Source organism: Diuraphis noxia, unplaced genomic scaffold, assembly GCF_037042655.1.
Source record: "Diuraphis noxia isolate RWA-SAM2 unplaced genomic scaffold, SU_Dnox_SAM2 contig0017, whole genome shotgun sequence".
In the NCBI taxonomy this organism is placed as follows: domain Eukaryota; kingdom Metazoa; phylum Arthropoda; class Insecta; order Hemiptera; family Aphididae; genus Diuraphis; species Diuraphis noxia.
The window spans coordinates 32501-42500 of record NW_028301727.1 but is presented as its reverse complement, the minus strand read 5'-3'; the positions used below and the strand labels follow the sequence as shown (position 1 = coordinate 42500).

The following is a 10000-nucleotide window of genomic DNA, read 5'->3' as shown; positions in this document are numbered from 1 at the left end:
CCGACCAGGAGCACCGGGGTTCGGCGCGAACGGTCACGCCGAGGCGCGACCGCCGCGACGAACCGCCACCCGGGCCCTTCGGCCGGCGCCCAACGAGTCGCGACGTCCGCTGACCGAGCGAAAGATCCGGCCGGCGGTGAGACCACCGACCGTGAATTCGCCCGGCGGGGACTCGCGGGCTCTGTCCGTTTACACCCGAACGGTTTCACGTTCTTATGAACTCTCTCTTCAAAGTTCTTTTCAACTTTCCCTCACGGTACTTGTCCACTATCGGTCTCGTGGCCGTATTTAGCCTTAGATGGAGTTTACCACCCGCTTCGGGCTGCACTCTCAAGCAACCCGACTCGAAGGCGCGGTCCGATCCCGGAACGCTGTGACGGCCTCTACTGGCCTGGCACCATCTGCGGGCCATGGCCCCGTTCAAGGGAGACTTGGACCGTCACGTGCGCCCCGGCAACGAGGCCGGCCCGTACGCCACAACTCCCATACGTGCCGCGACACAAAAGTGCGCGGCGGGATTCGGCGATGGGCTTTTCCCTGTTCGCTCGCCGCTACTGGGGGAATCACGGTTGTTTTCTTTTCCTCCGCTTATTAATATGCTTAAATCCGGCGGGTAGTCCCGCCTGATCTGAGGTCGGAACAAGTGTGTGGTACGTGTGGTGGTGGTAACTGGTGCGCGGGTCCGCGCTCCGTCCGCGCGGCGACGGTCCGCGTCCGCTTCTCGGTTGCCGGAGAGGTGGCGTCTCGAGGACGACTCTCAGCCGACCCGGCCGCGCTCTCGCGCGGCGGGCGGACGGGGACGTGCCGTTCGACGGCGCGAGAACCCGTGACTGTTTGCCGTCACAACTTGGGCGGACGACCGGGGGCAGCCGCGAGCGGTAGCCCGCGTTTTCCCCGGTCGAGCCGCCAAACTCGCGCGGGCGCGGCGTGCGGCCGACGGGCGCGCGGGCGCCGGTCCCCGTGAGGACCGGACGCGGCGCGCGCGCTCCGCCGGACGCCTGCCGTGCCGGCGCATCGGTCTGGCCGAGTATCCGGTATACGACCCTCAGACAGGCGTGGCCCGGGACCCGCGGGTCACCGAGGCCGCAATGTGCGTTCGACTGGTCGATGTTCGTATAACCTGCGGATTACACGACGACGCGCAGATAGCTGCGGTCTTCATCGATCCACGAGCCAAGTGATCCGCCGTTCGGGGTCGGGTGTTTGTTTTTTTTTTTTTTCGTTTACACAATCGTCTTCCGACGACGGTAACCATCTTTCGGTCGACTCTCGGTCGGGGGTCGCGGCGCGCGGGCGGTCGGCGGACGACAACCGTGCGCGGTTGTCGCGCGCGAGCGCACGCGGCCACGGGGTCGGATTAGGCGCGCGCGAGACCGGCAAGCGAGTCGCCGGCGCCGCGGGCCCGTCTCTAATGATCCTTCCGCAGGTTCACCTACGGAAACCTTGTTACGACTTTTACTTCCTCTAAACGGCCGAGTTCGGTCATCTTCCCGGTCGCGCGACGACCCAGCCCCCGAGGGGGCCGAATAACGCGCGTCCAGTCCGAAGACCTCACTGCGGTCGTTCAATCGGTAGTAGCGACGGGCGGTGTGTACAAAGGGCAGGGACGTAATCAACGCGAGCTGATGACTCGCGCTTACTGGGAATTCCTCGTTCACGTGGAAAAATTGCAAGCCACGATCCCTAAGCACGAAGGAGGTTCAGCGGGTTACCCGGAAGCCTGTCGGCCCAGGAATGTTAACACACGCTGATTCCTTCAGTGTAGCGCGCGTGCGGCCCAGAACATCTAAGGGCATCACAGACCTGTTATCGCTCAGTCTCGTGCGGCTATTTTCGTCCGCCGCCTGTCCCTCTAAGAAGAGTTTAAGCTCCTGGGAGCCGGCGGTAGCCCTAGTAACGTATCGTGATCCGCCGGCGACGGCCGCGAACGCGGCGCGCTTCACCGCGGAGCCCAGCGCACGACTGACGCACGGCGACCGGAGGTTGCCCCCCGACCCCCGCACGCCCGCCGCACGCCGGGACGCGGATGGCGCGGCCGCGCCCGACGACCGCCGTGGACGACGGGCGAACGCGTTCGGGGATACCGGGCCGAGCCGACGGGAACGCGAACGCAGACGGCCGAAACCGCCGGCGCCGCGCCCACGCCGACCCGGGTTTACCCGCCTAGTTAGCAGGACAGAGTCTCGTTCGTTATCGGAATTAACCAGACAGATCGCTCCACCAACTAAGAACGGCCATGCACCACCACCCACCGAATCAAGAAAGAGCTCTCAATCTGTCAATCTTTCCGGTGTCCGGGCCTGGTGAGGTTTCCCGTGTTGAGTCAAATTAAGCCGCAGGCTCCACTCCTGGTGGTGCCCTTCCGTCAATTCCTTTAAGTTTCAACTTTGCAATCATACTTCCCCCGGAACCGAAAAGCTTCGGTTTCCCGGAAGCTGCCCGCCGGGTCGTTAATGAAACGCCGGCGGATCGCTAGCTGGCATCGTTTACAGTTAGAACTAGGGCGGTATCTGATCGCCTTCGAACCTCTAACTTTCGTTCTTGATCATACGAGAACGTACTTGGCAAATGCTTTCGCGTCAGTTCGTCTCGAGACGATCCAAGAATTTCACCTCTAACGTCTCGGTACGAATGCCCCCGCCCGTCTCTGTTGATCATTACCTCCGGTCCCGAAAACCGGCCCGGCGGGACGCGCGGGCGACTGGCGCCCGCGGCCCGGCGGCCCGCGCACGGAAACGCCCCGGAGGGCGGTTTCGCGCGCCCGCGAAGGGCGGAGATGCGCGGGACCGAGGTCTTGTTCCATTATTCCATGCGACCAGTATTCAGGGCCTTTTGACGAGACGGCCGTGAAGCCGCCCCGCCAGATTTGAGCCTGCTTTGAGCACTCTAATTTGTTCAAAGTAAACGTGTCGGCCCGCCGACGGCACTCGGTGAAGAGCACCGCGCAGCAAGATTGGAGTAGGCGGCCGCCGTCGTCGAACCCCGACGGCCGCGCGACGCGTGGCCGCGCGGCGCGCCGGGAGCACGAGACACGTGTCCGCCTGCCGACAATACGTCCGGCCGACGTGCCGGTAACTAACACCCCGAGACGGCTGACGAGCGCGACGGCGACCGCGCCGACGGGACACGTGGTCCCGCGGCACGGCCGGCCGCGACACGCCGGACCGCCAGGGTGGTCCGGCACCGCCCAGACACAGATCCGACTACGAGCTTTTTAACCGCAACAACTTTAATATACGCTATTGGAGCTGGAATTACCGCGGCTGCTGGCACCAGACTTGCCCTCCAATTGATCCTCGTTTAAAGGTTTTAAAGTGTTCTCATTCCGATTACGGGGCCTCGGATGAGTCCCGTATCGTTATTTTTCGTCACTACCTCCCCGTTCCGGGAGTGGGTAATTTGCGCGCCTGCTGCCTTCCTTGGATGTGGTAGCCGTTTCTCAGGCTCCCTCTCCGGAATCGAACCCTGATTCCCCGTTACCCGTTACCACCACGGTAGGCATGGAACCTACCGTCGACAGTTGATAAGGCAGACATTTGAAAGATGCGTCGCCGGTACGGAGACCGTGCGATCAGCTCGAAGTTATTCAGAGTCACCAGGTCTTTGCGCGGGCCGCGATCGGGACGCGCACGAAGCGCGCCGCGACGGGCCGGTTTTGATCTAATAAAAGCGTTCCTCCCGCGCGCGACGCCCGAGAGCGCCGCGACGGTCGGAACTCTGTCGGCATGTATTAGCTCTAGAATTACCACAGTTATCCAAGTAACTTGGGTACGATCTAAGGAACCACAACTGATTTAATGAGCCTTTCGCGGTTTCACCTTAATGCGGCTTGCACTGAGACATGCATGGCTTAATCTTTGAGACAAGCATATGACTACTGGCAGGATCAACCAGGGATCTCGGGTTTACTGCTACCGCGCCCCGCGACCGCCACGCGCGTGGCGGCCTGGGACGCGTGCGTCCGAGCGCCGGTCCGACGCCCCGCGGAAGGGGGCGGCGAGCCGACGCCGAGGGCGATCGCGTGGCCGGGACCGCTGTGGGTCACGGCCGCGCGACCGACCGCGGTTCAACAACAACAAAATGTGTGTGTGGTGTGGTCGGCACACGGAGTGCGACACGTTGACGAGACGGACCGGGTGACGGTCGACCGCCGGGTTCGGGTGACGGTGTGTGCACGGGTCCCCGGCGAGCGTACCGAGACCGGCTCTCGCCCGATTCGTAACGGCCCCCAGCCGAGATCGAGGGGGAAGCCGGGACGCGACGCGAAGTCCGCCGTCCCGTGGCTTCGCCCCGGCGACCGCCGGGCGCGGCGACGATGGCCGGCCGCGGCGGGAATGTTCTGGCGTCGAGTGTTCGTGACACGCGGAACGGTAACGGGAGTCGTCATCGGTGTGGATTGGCGCGCGCCGCGCAAACACCGGCTGGTGGACGCGCGGCGCCGGTTGAGTTTCGCCACTCGGATTGCGAGATGGGTCGGCGGCCGAAACGCGGACGCGTGTCACCTTCCGCCGGCTCTCACCGGACCGGCCACTCAACCGACGGTGTCCCGCGTACGTGGACGACCGTCAGTTGGCGGCGACCGGTGGGCGCCGCGAGGTGTACGCGCCGTCTTCGGCGTCGCCCGTGGCTTTGCTGTTGTGGTGTTCGTGATCGGCGGCCGGCCGTCGACTGCAACGCCGACGACCGAACCGCTCACAAATTTACAAAATCCCGGGTTTTTCCACCTTAATGGCGTAGCGTCGTTCGTGTAACAGTGGACGCGCGCCCGTGGACTACCGCAATCCGCGCCCGTATCGGATCCCCCCGCCCGAACACTAATACCCCCGCCACAATCGCATTTCGCCTAACGTTGTTACAAGTCGTCGACCACCGTACGCACGCCGCTTGGCGGCACGGCACGAAAAAAAGTGGCGGGACGCAAATCTAGCCGGCCGACCACCTACGACACCGACCACCGGGCGCGCGGATTGGGACAGTGATAATACATTTCGTCTAACCGACCACCCGTAATGGCGTAGCGTCGCTCGTGCAACAGTGGACGCGCGCCCGTCAACTACCGCAATCGGCGCGCGTATCGGTTCCCCCCACCCGAACACTAATACCCCCGCCGCAATCGCACAATCGAAAAATATTTAAAAATCGCATCACGTCCGTCGGACCTACTATTCCTGATAGTATTCGGTGCGCCCGACGAGATCACCTCTTTGGTTCGTCCACCGAACACCGACCGATAACGAGTTATTGGGTTTGGAAAAAATCGCGATCCAAAAACTCCGGTTTCGAAACCCCGTGCAACGTCGACGTCCGGGCTGCCCGCATGCGACCTACCCCGGCTCGACGGACCACCGTGGACGGTCGACTGGAAAATAATACGTGTTCATCGTAAACGACGTTAGGACGCGCGTAACAGTGCTACGTAATTTTTTTTCACCCGACCACCCGACATGAACAAATCTTCTCCCGTCCCACCGACCGCGGTCTACCCGGGCCACCCGAGCGCATTTCGTCTAACCGACCACCCGTGACGTTGTTACAAGTCGTCGACCACCGTACGCACGCCGCTTGGCGGCACGGCACGAAAAAAAATGGCGGGACGCAAATCTAGCCGGCCGCCATGCGGTCCCGAGTAGCAGTACCGGCCGACCGCCTACGACACCGACCACCGGGCGCGCGGATTGGGACAGTGATAATACATTTCGTCTAACCGACCACCCGTAATGGCGTAGCGTCGCTCGTGCAACAGTGGACGCGCGCCCGTCAACTACCGCAATCGGCGCGCGTATCGGTTCCCCCCACCCGAACACTAATACCCCCGCCACAATCGCACAATCGAAAAATATTTAAAAATCGCATCACGTCCGTCGGACCTACTATTCCTGATAGTATTCGGTGCGCCCGACGAGATCACCTCTTTGGTTCGTCCACCGAAAACCGACCGTTAACGAGTTATTGGGTTTGGAAAAAATCGCGATCCAAAAACTCCGGTTTCGAAACCCCGTGCAACGTCGACGTCCGGGCTGCCCGCATGCGACCTACCCCGGCTCGACGGACCACCGTGGACGGTCGACTGGAAAATAATACGTGTTCATCGTAAACGACGTTAGGACGCGCGTAACAGTGCTACGTAATTTTTTTTCACCCGACCACCCGACATGAACAAATCTTCTCCCGTCCCACCGACCGCGGTCTACCCGGGCAACCCCGAGCGCATTTCGTCTAACCGACCACCCGTGACGTTGTTGCAAGTCGTCGACCACCGTACGCACCCGCGTAAATCGAACGCTGCACGCCGCGTGGCTGCACGGCACGAAAAAAAATGGCGCCGCCTGCGCGGGCGGGACGCAAATCGCGTCCCGCTAGCCGGCCGCCAGGCGGTCCCGCGTAGCAGTGCGGCCGACCACCTACGACACCGACCACCGGGCGCGCGCGGATTGGGACAGTGATAATACAACATGCACACTGTCCTTATTACCATCTGGTAATTTTTTTTTCACCCGACATGAACAAATCTTCTCCCGTCCCACCGACCGCGGTCTACCCGGGCAACCCCGAGCGCATTTCGTCTAACCGACCACCCGTGACGTTGTTGCAAGTCGTCGACCACCGTACGCACCCGCGTAAATCGAACGCTGCACGCCGCGTGGCTGCACGGCACGAAAAAAAATGGCGCCGCCTGCGCGGGCGGGACGCAAATCGCGTCCCGCTAGCCGGCCGCCAGGCGGTCCCGCGTAGCAGTGCGGCCGACCACCTACGACACCGACCACCGGGCGCGCGCGGATTGGGACAGTGATAATACAACATGCACACTGTCCTTATTACCATCTGGTAATTTTTTTTTCACCCGACATGAACAAATCTTCTCCCGTCCCACCGACCGCGGTCTACCCGGGCAACCCCGAGCGCATTTCGTCTAACCGACCACCCGTGACGTTGTTGCAAGTCGTCGACCACCGTACGCACCCGCGTAAATCGAACGCTGCACGCCGCGTGGCTGCACGGCACGAAAAAAAATGGCGCCGCCTGCGCGGGCGGGACGCAAATCGCGTCCCGCTAGCCGGCCGCCAGGCGGTCCCGCGTAGCAGTGCGGCCGACCACCTACGACACCGACCACCGGGCGCGCGCGGATTGGGACAGTGATAATACAACATGCACACTGTCCTTATTACCATCTGGTAATTTTTTTTTCACCCGACATGAACAAATCTTCTCCCGTCCCACCGACCGCGGTCTACCCGGGCAACCCCGAGCGCATTTCGTCTAACCGACCACCCGTGACGTTGTTGCAAGTCGTCGACCACCGTACGCACCCGCGTAAATCGAACGCTGCACGCCGCGTGGCTGCACGGCACGAAAAAAAATGGCGCCGCCTGCGCGGGCGGGACGCAAATCGCGTCCCGCTAGCCGGCCGCCAGGCGGTCCCGCGTAGCAGTGCGGCCGACCACCTACGACACCGACCACCGGGCGCGCGCGGATTGGGACAGTGATAATACAACATGCACACTGTCCTTATTACCATCTGGTAATTTTTTTTTCACCCGACATGAACAAATCTTCTCCCGTCCCACCGACCGCGGTCTACCCGGGCAACCCCGAGCGCATTTCGTCTAACCGACCACCCGTGACGTTGTTGCAAGTCGTCGACCACCGTACGCACCCGCGTAAATCGAACGCTGCACGCCGCGTGGCTGCACGGCACGAAAAAAAATGGCGCCGCCTGCGCGGGCGGGACGCAAATCGCGTCCCGCTAGCCGGCCGCCAGGCGGTCCCGCGTAGCAGTGCGGCCGACCACCTACGACACCGACCACCGGGCGCGCGCGGATTGGGACAGTGATAATACAACATGCACACTGTCCTTATTACCATCTGGTAATTTTTTTTTCACCCGACATGAACAAATCTTCTCCCGTCCCACCGACCGCGGTCTACCCGGGCAACCCCGAGCGCATTTCGTCTAACCGACCACCCGTGACGTTGTTGCAAGTCGTCGACCACCGTACGCACCCGCGTAAATCGAACGCTGCACGCCGCGTGGCTGCACGGCACGAAAAAAAATGGCGCCGCCTGCGCGGGCGGGACGCAAATCGCGTCCCGCTAGCCGGCCGCCAGGCGGTCCCGCGTAGCAGTGCGGCCGACCACCTACGACACCGACCACCGGGCGCGCGCGGATTGGGACAGTGATAATACAACATGCACACTGTCCTTATTACCATCTGGTAATTTTTTTTTCACCCGACATGAACAAATCTTCTCCCGTCCCACCGACCGCGGTCTACCCGGGCAACCCCGAGCGCATTTCGTCTAACCGACCACCCGTGACGTTGTTGCAAGTCGTCGACCACCGTACGCACCCGCGTAAATCGAACGCTGCACGCCGCGTGGCTGCACGGCACGAAAAAAAATGGCGCCGCCTGCGCGGGCGGGACGCAAATCGCGTCCCGCTAGCCGGCCGCCAGGCGGTCCCGCGTAGCAGTGCGGCCGACCACCTACGACACCGACCACCGGGCGCGCGCGGATTGGGACAGTGATAATACAACATGCACACTGTCCTTATTACCATCTGGTAATTTTTTTTTCACCCGACATGAACAAATCTTCTCCCGTCCCACCGACCGCGGTCTACCCGGGCAACCCCGAGCGCATTTCGTCTAACCGACCACCCGTGACGTTGTTGCAAGTCGTCGACCACCGTACGCACCCGCGTAAATCGAACGCTGCACGCCGCGTGGCTGCACGGCACGAAAAAAAATGGCGCCGCCTGCGCGGGCGGGACGCAAATCGCGTCCCGCTAGCCGGCCGCCAGGCGGTCCCGCGTAGCAGTGCGGCCGACCACCTACGACACCGACCACCGGGCGCGCGCGGATTGGGACAGTGATAATACAACATGCACACTGTCCTTATTACCATCTGGTAATTTTTTTTTCACCCGACATGAACAAATCTTCTCCCGTCCCACCGACCGCGGTCTACCCGGGCAACCCCGAGCGCATTTCGTCTAACCGACCACCCGTGACGTTGTTGCAAGTCGTCGACCACCGTACGCACCCGCGTAAATCGAACGCTGCACGCCGCGTGGCTGCACGGCACGAAAAAAAATGGCGCCGCCTGCGCGGGCGGGACGCAAATCGCGTCCCGCTAGCCGGCCGCCAGGCGGTCCCGCGTAGCAGTGCGGCCGACCACCTACGACACCGACCACCGGGCGCGCGCGGATTGGGACAGTGATAATACAACATGCACACTGTCCTTATTACCATCTGGTAATTTTTTTTTCACCCGACATGAACAAATCTTCTCCCGTCCCACCGACCGCGGTCTACCCGGGCAACCCCGAGCGCATTTCGTCTAACCGACCACCCGTGACGTTGTTGCAAGTCGTCGACCACCGTACGCACCCGCGTAAATCGAACGCTGCAAGCCGCGTCCCGCTAGCCGGCCGCCAGGCGGTCCCGCGTAGCAGTGCGGCCGACCACCGGGCGCGCGCGGATTGGGACAGTGATAATACAACATGCACACTGTCCTTATTACCTTCTGGTAGATGAGGACAGTGCACTGTCCCTATCGTCCCCGATAGCGATGAGGACAGTGCACTGTCCCTATCGTCCCCGTTAGCGATGAGGACAGTGCACTAACCCCCTCGTCACCGATAGCGATGAGGACAGTACTGGTTCGAATGATATTTCACTGTCCCTTTCCTCCTCTGGTGAATGGGGACAGTGTCGTCACCGTAGCCCTGCACACTGTGCATCACGGTCGCGCGGCTGACAAGCAGCAGTCTACTCCGAAATTCCATGGAGTCGGCACGTCGAACGGTTTTGACAAAAAAAAAAAATAGCGCCCGTCGCCCGGACCTGCGGGCCAGTCGACCGCGACCGAACCACGAACCTATCCTAACCTATCCCGGTGTAGGCCGCGAGACCAACCCTAGAGAGACGATCACTGAACCGGCCGACCGGCGTGCGCTCCGCCCGGCAGGGTCACCGGGCACTCCGCAGACTGGTCCCCG

General features: G+C 62.0%; 3 non-coding genes across 3 annotated transcripts in view; all 3 read right to left on the bottom strand.

Annotated features, from left to right (window-relative positions):
* The window catches only part of LOC149053983 (large subunit ribosomal RNA), a 4202-nt gene extending 3565 nt beyond the window's left edge, over positions 1-637 (bottom strand). The window contains exon 1 of the ribosomal RNA XR_016192395.1: positions 1-637. This exon is cut by the window's left edge and continues 3565 nt beyond it. This is a non-coding gene — a ribosomal RNA (large subunit ribosomal RNA).
* A 402-nt stretch (positions 638-1039) lies between these two features.
* Positions 1040-1197, bottom strand: LOC149053982 (5.8S ribosomal RNA). The gene has a single exon (XR_016192394.1). It is a non-coding gene; the product is annotated as a 5.8S ribosomal RNA (ribosomal RNA).
* Positions 1198-1409: 212 nt separating this feature from the next.
* LOC149053981 (small subunit ribosomal RNA) lies at positions 1410-3897 on the bottom strand. Its single transcript, XR_016192379.1, has one exon. It is a non-coding gene; the product is annotated as a small subunit ribosomal RNA (ribosomal RNA).
* Positions 3898-10000: the final 6103 nt, after the last annotated feature.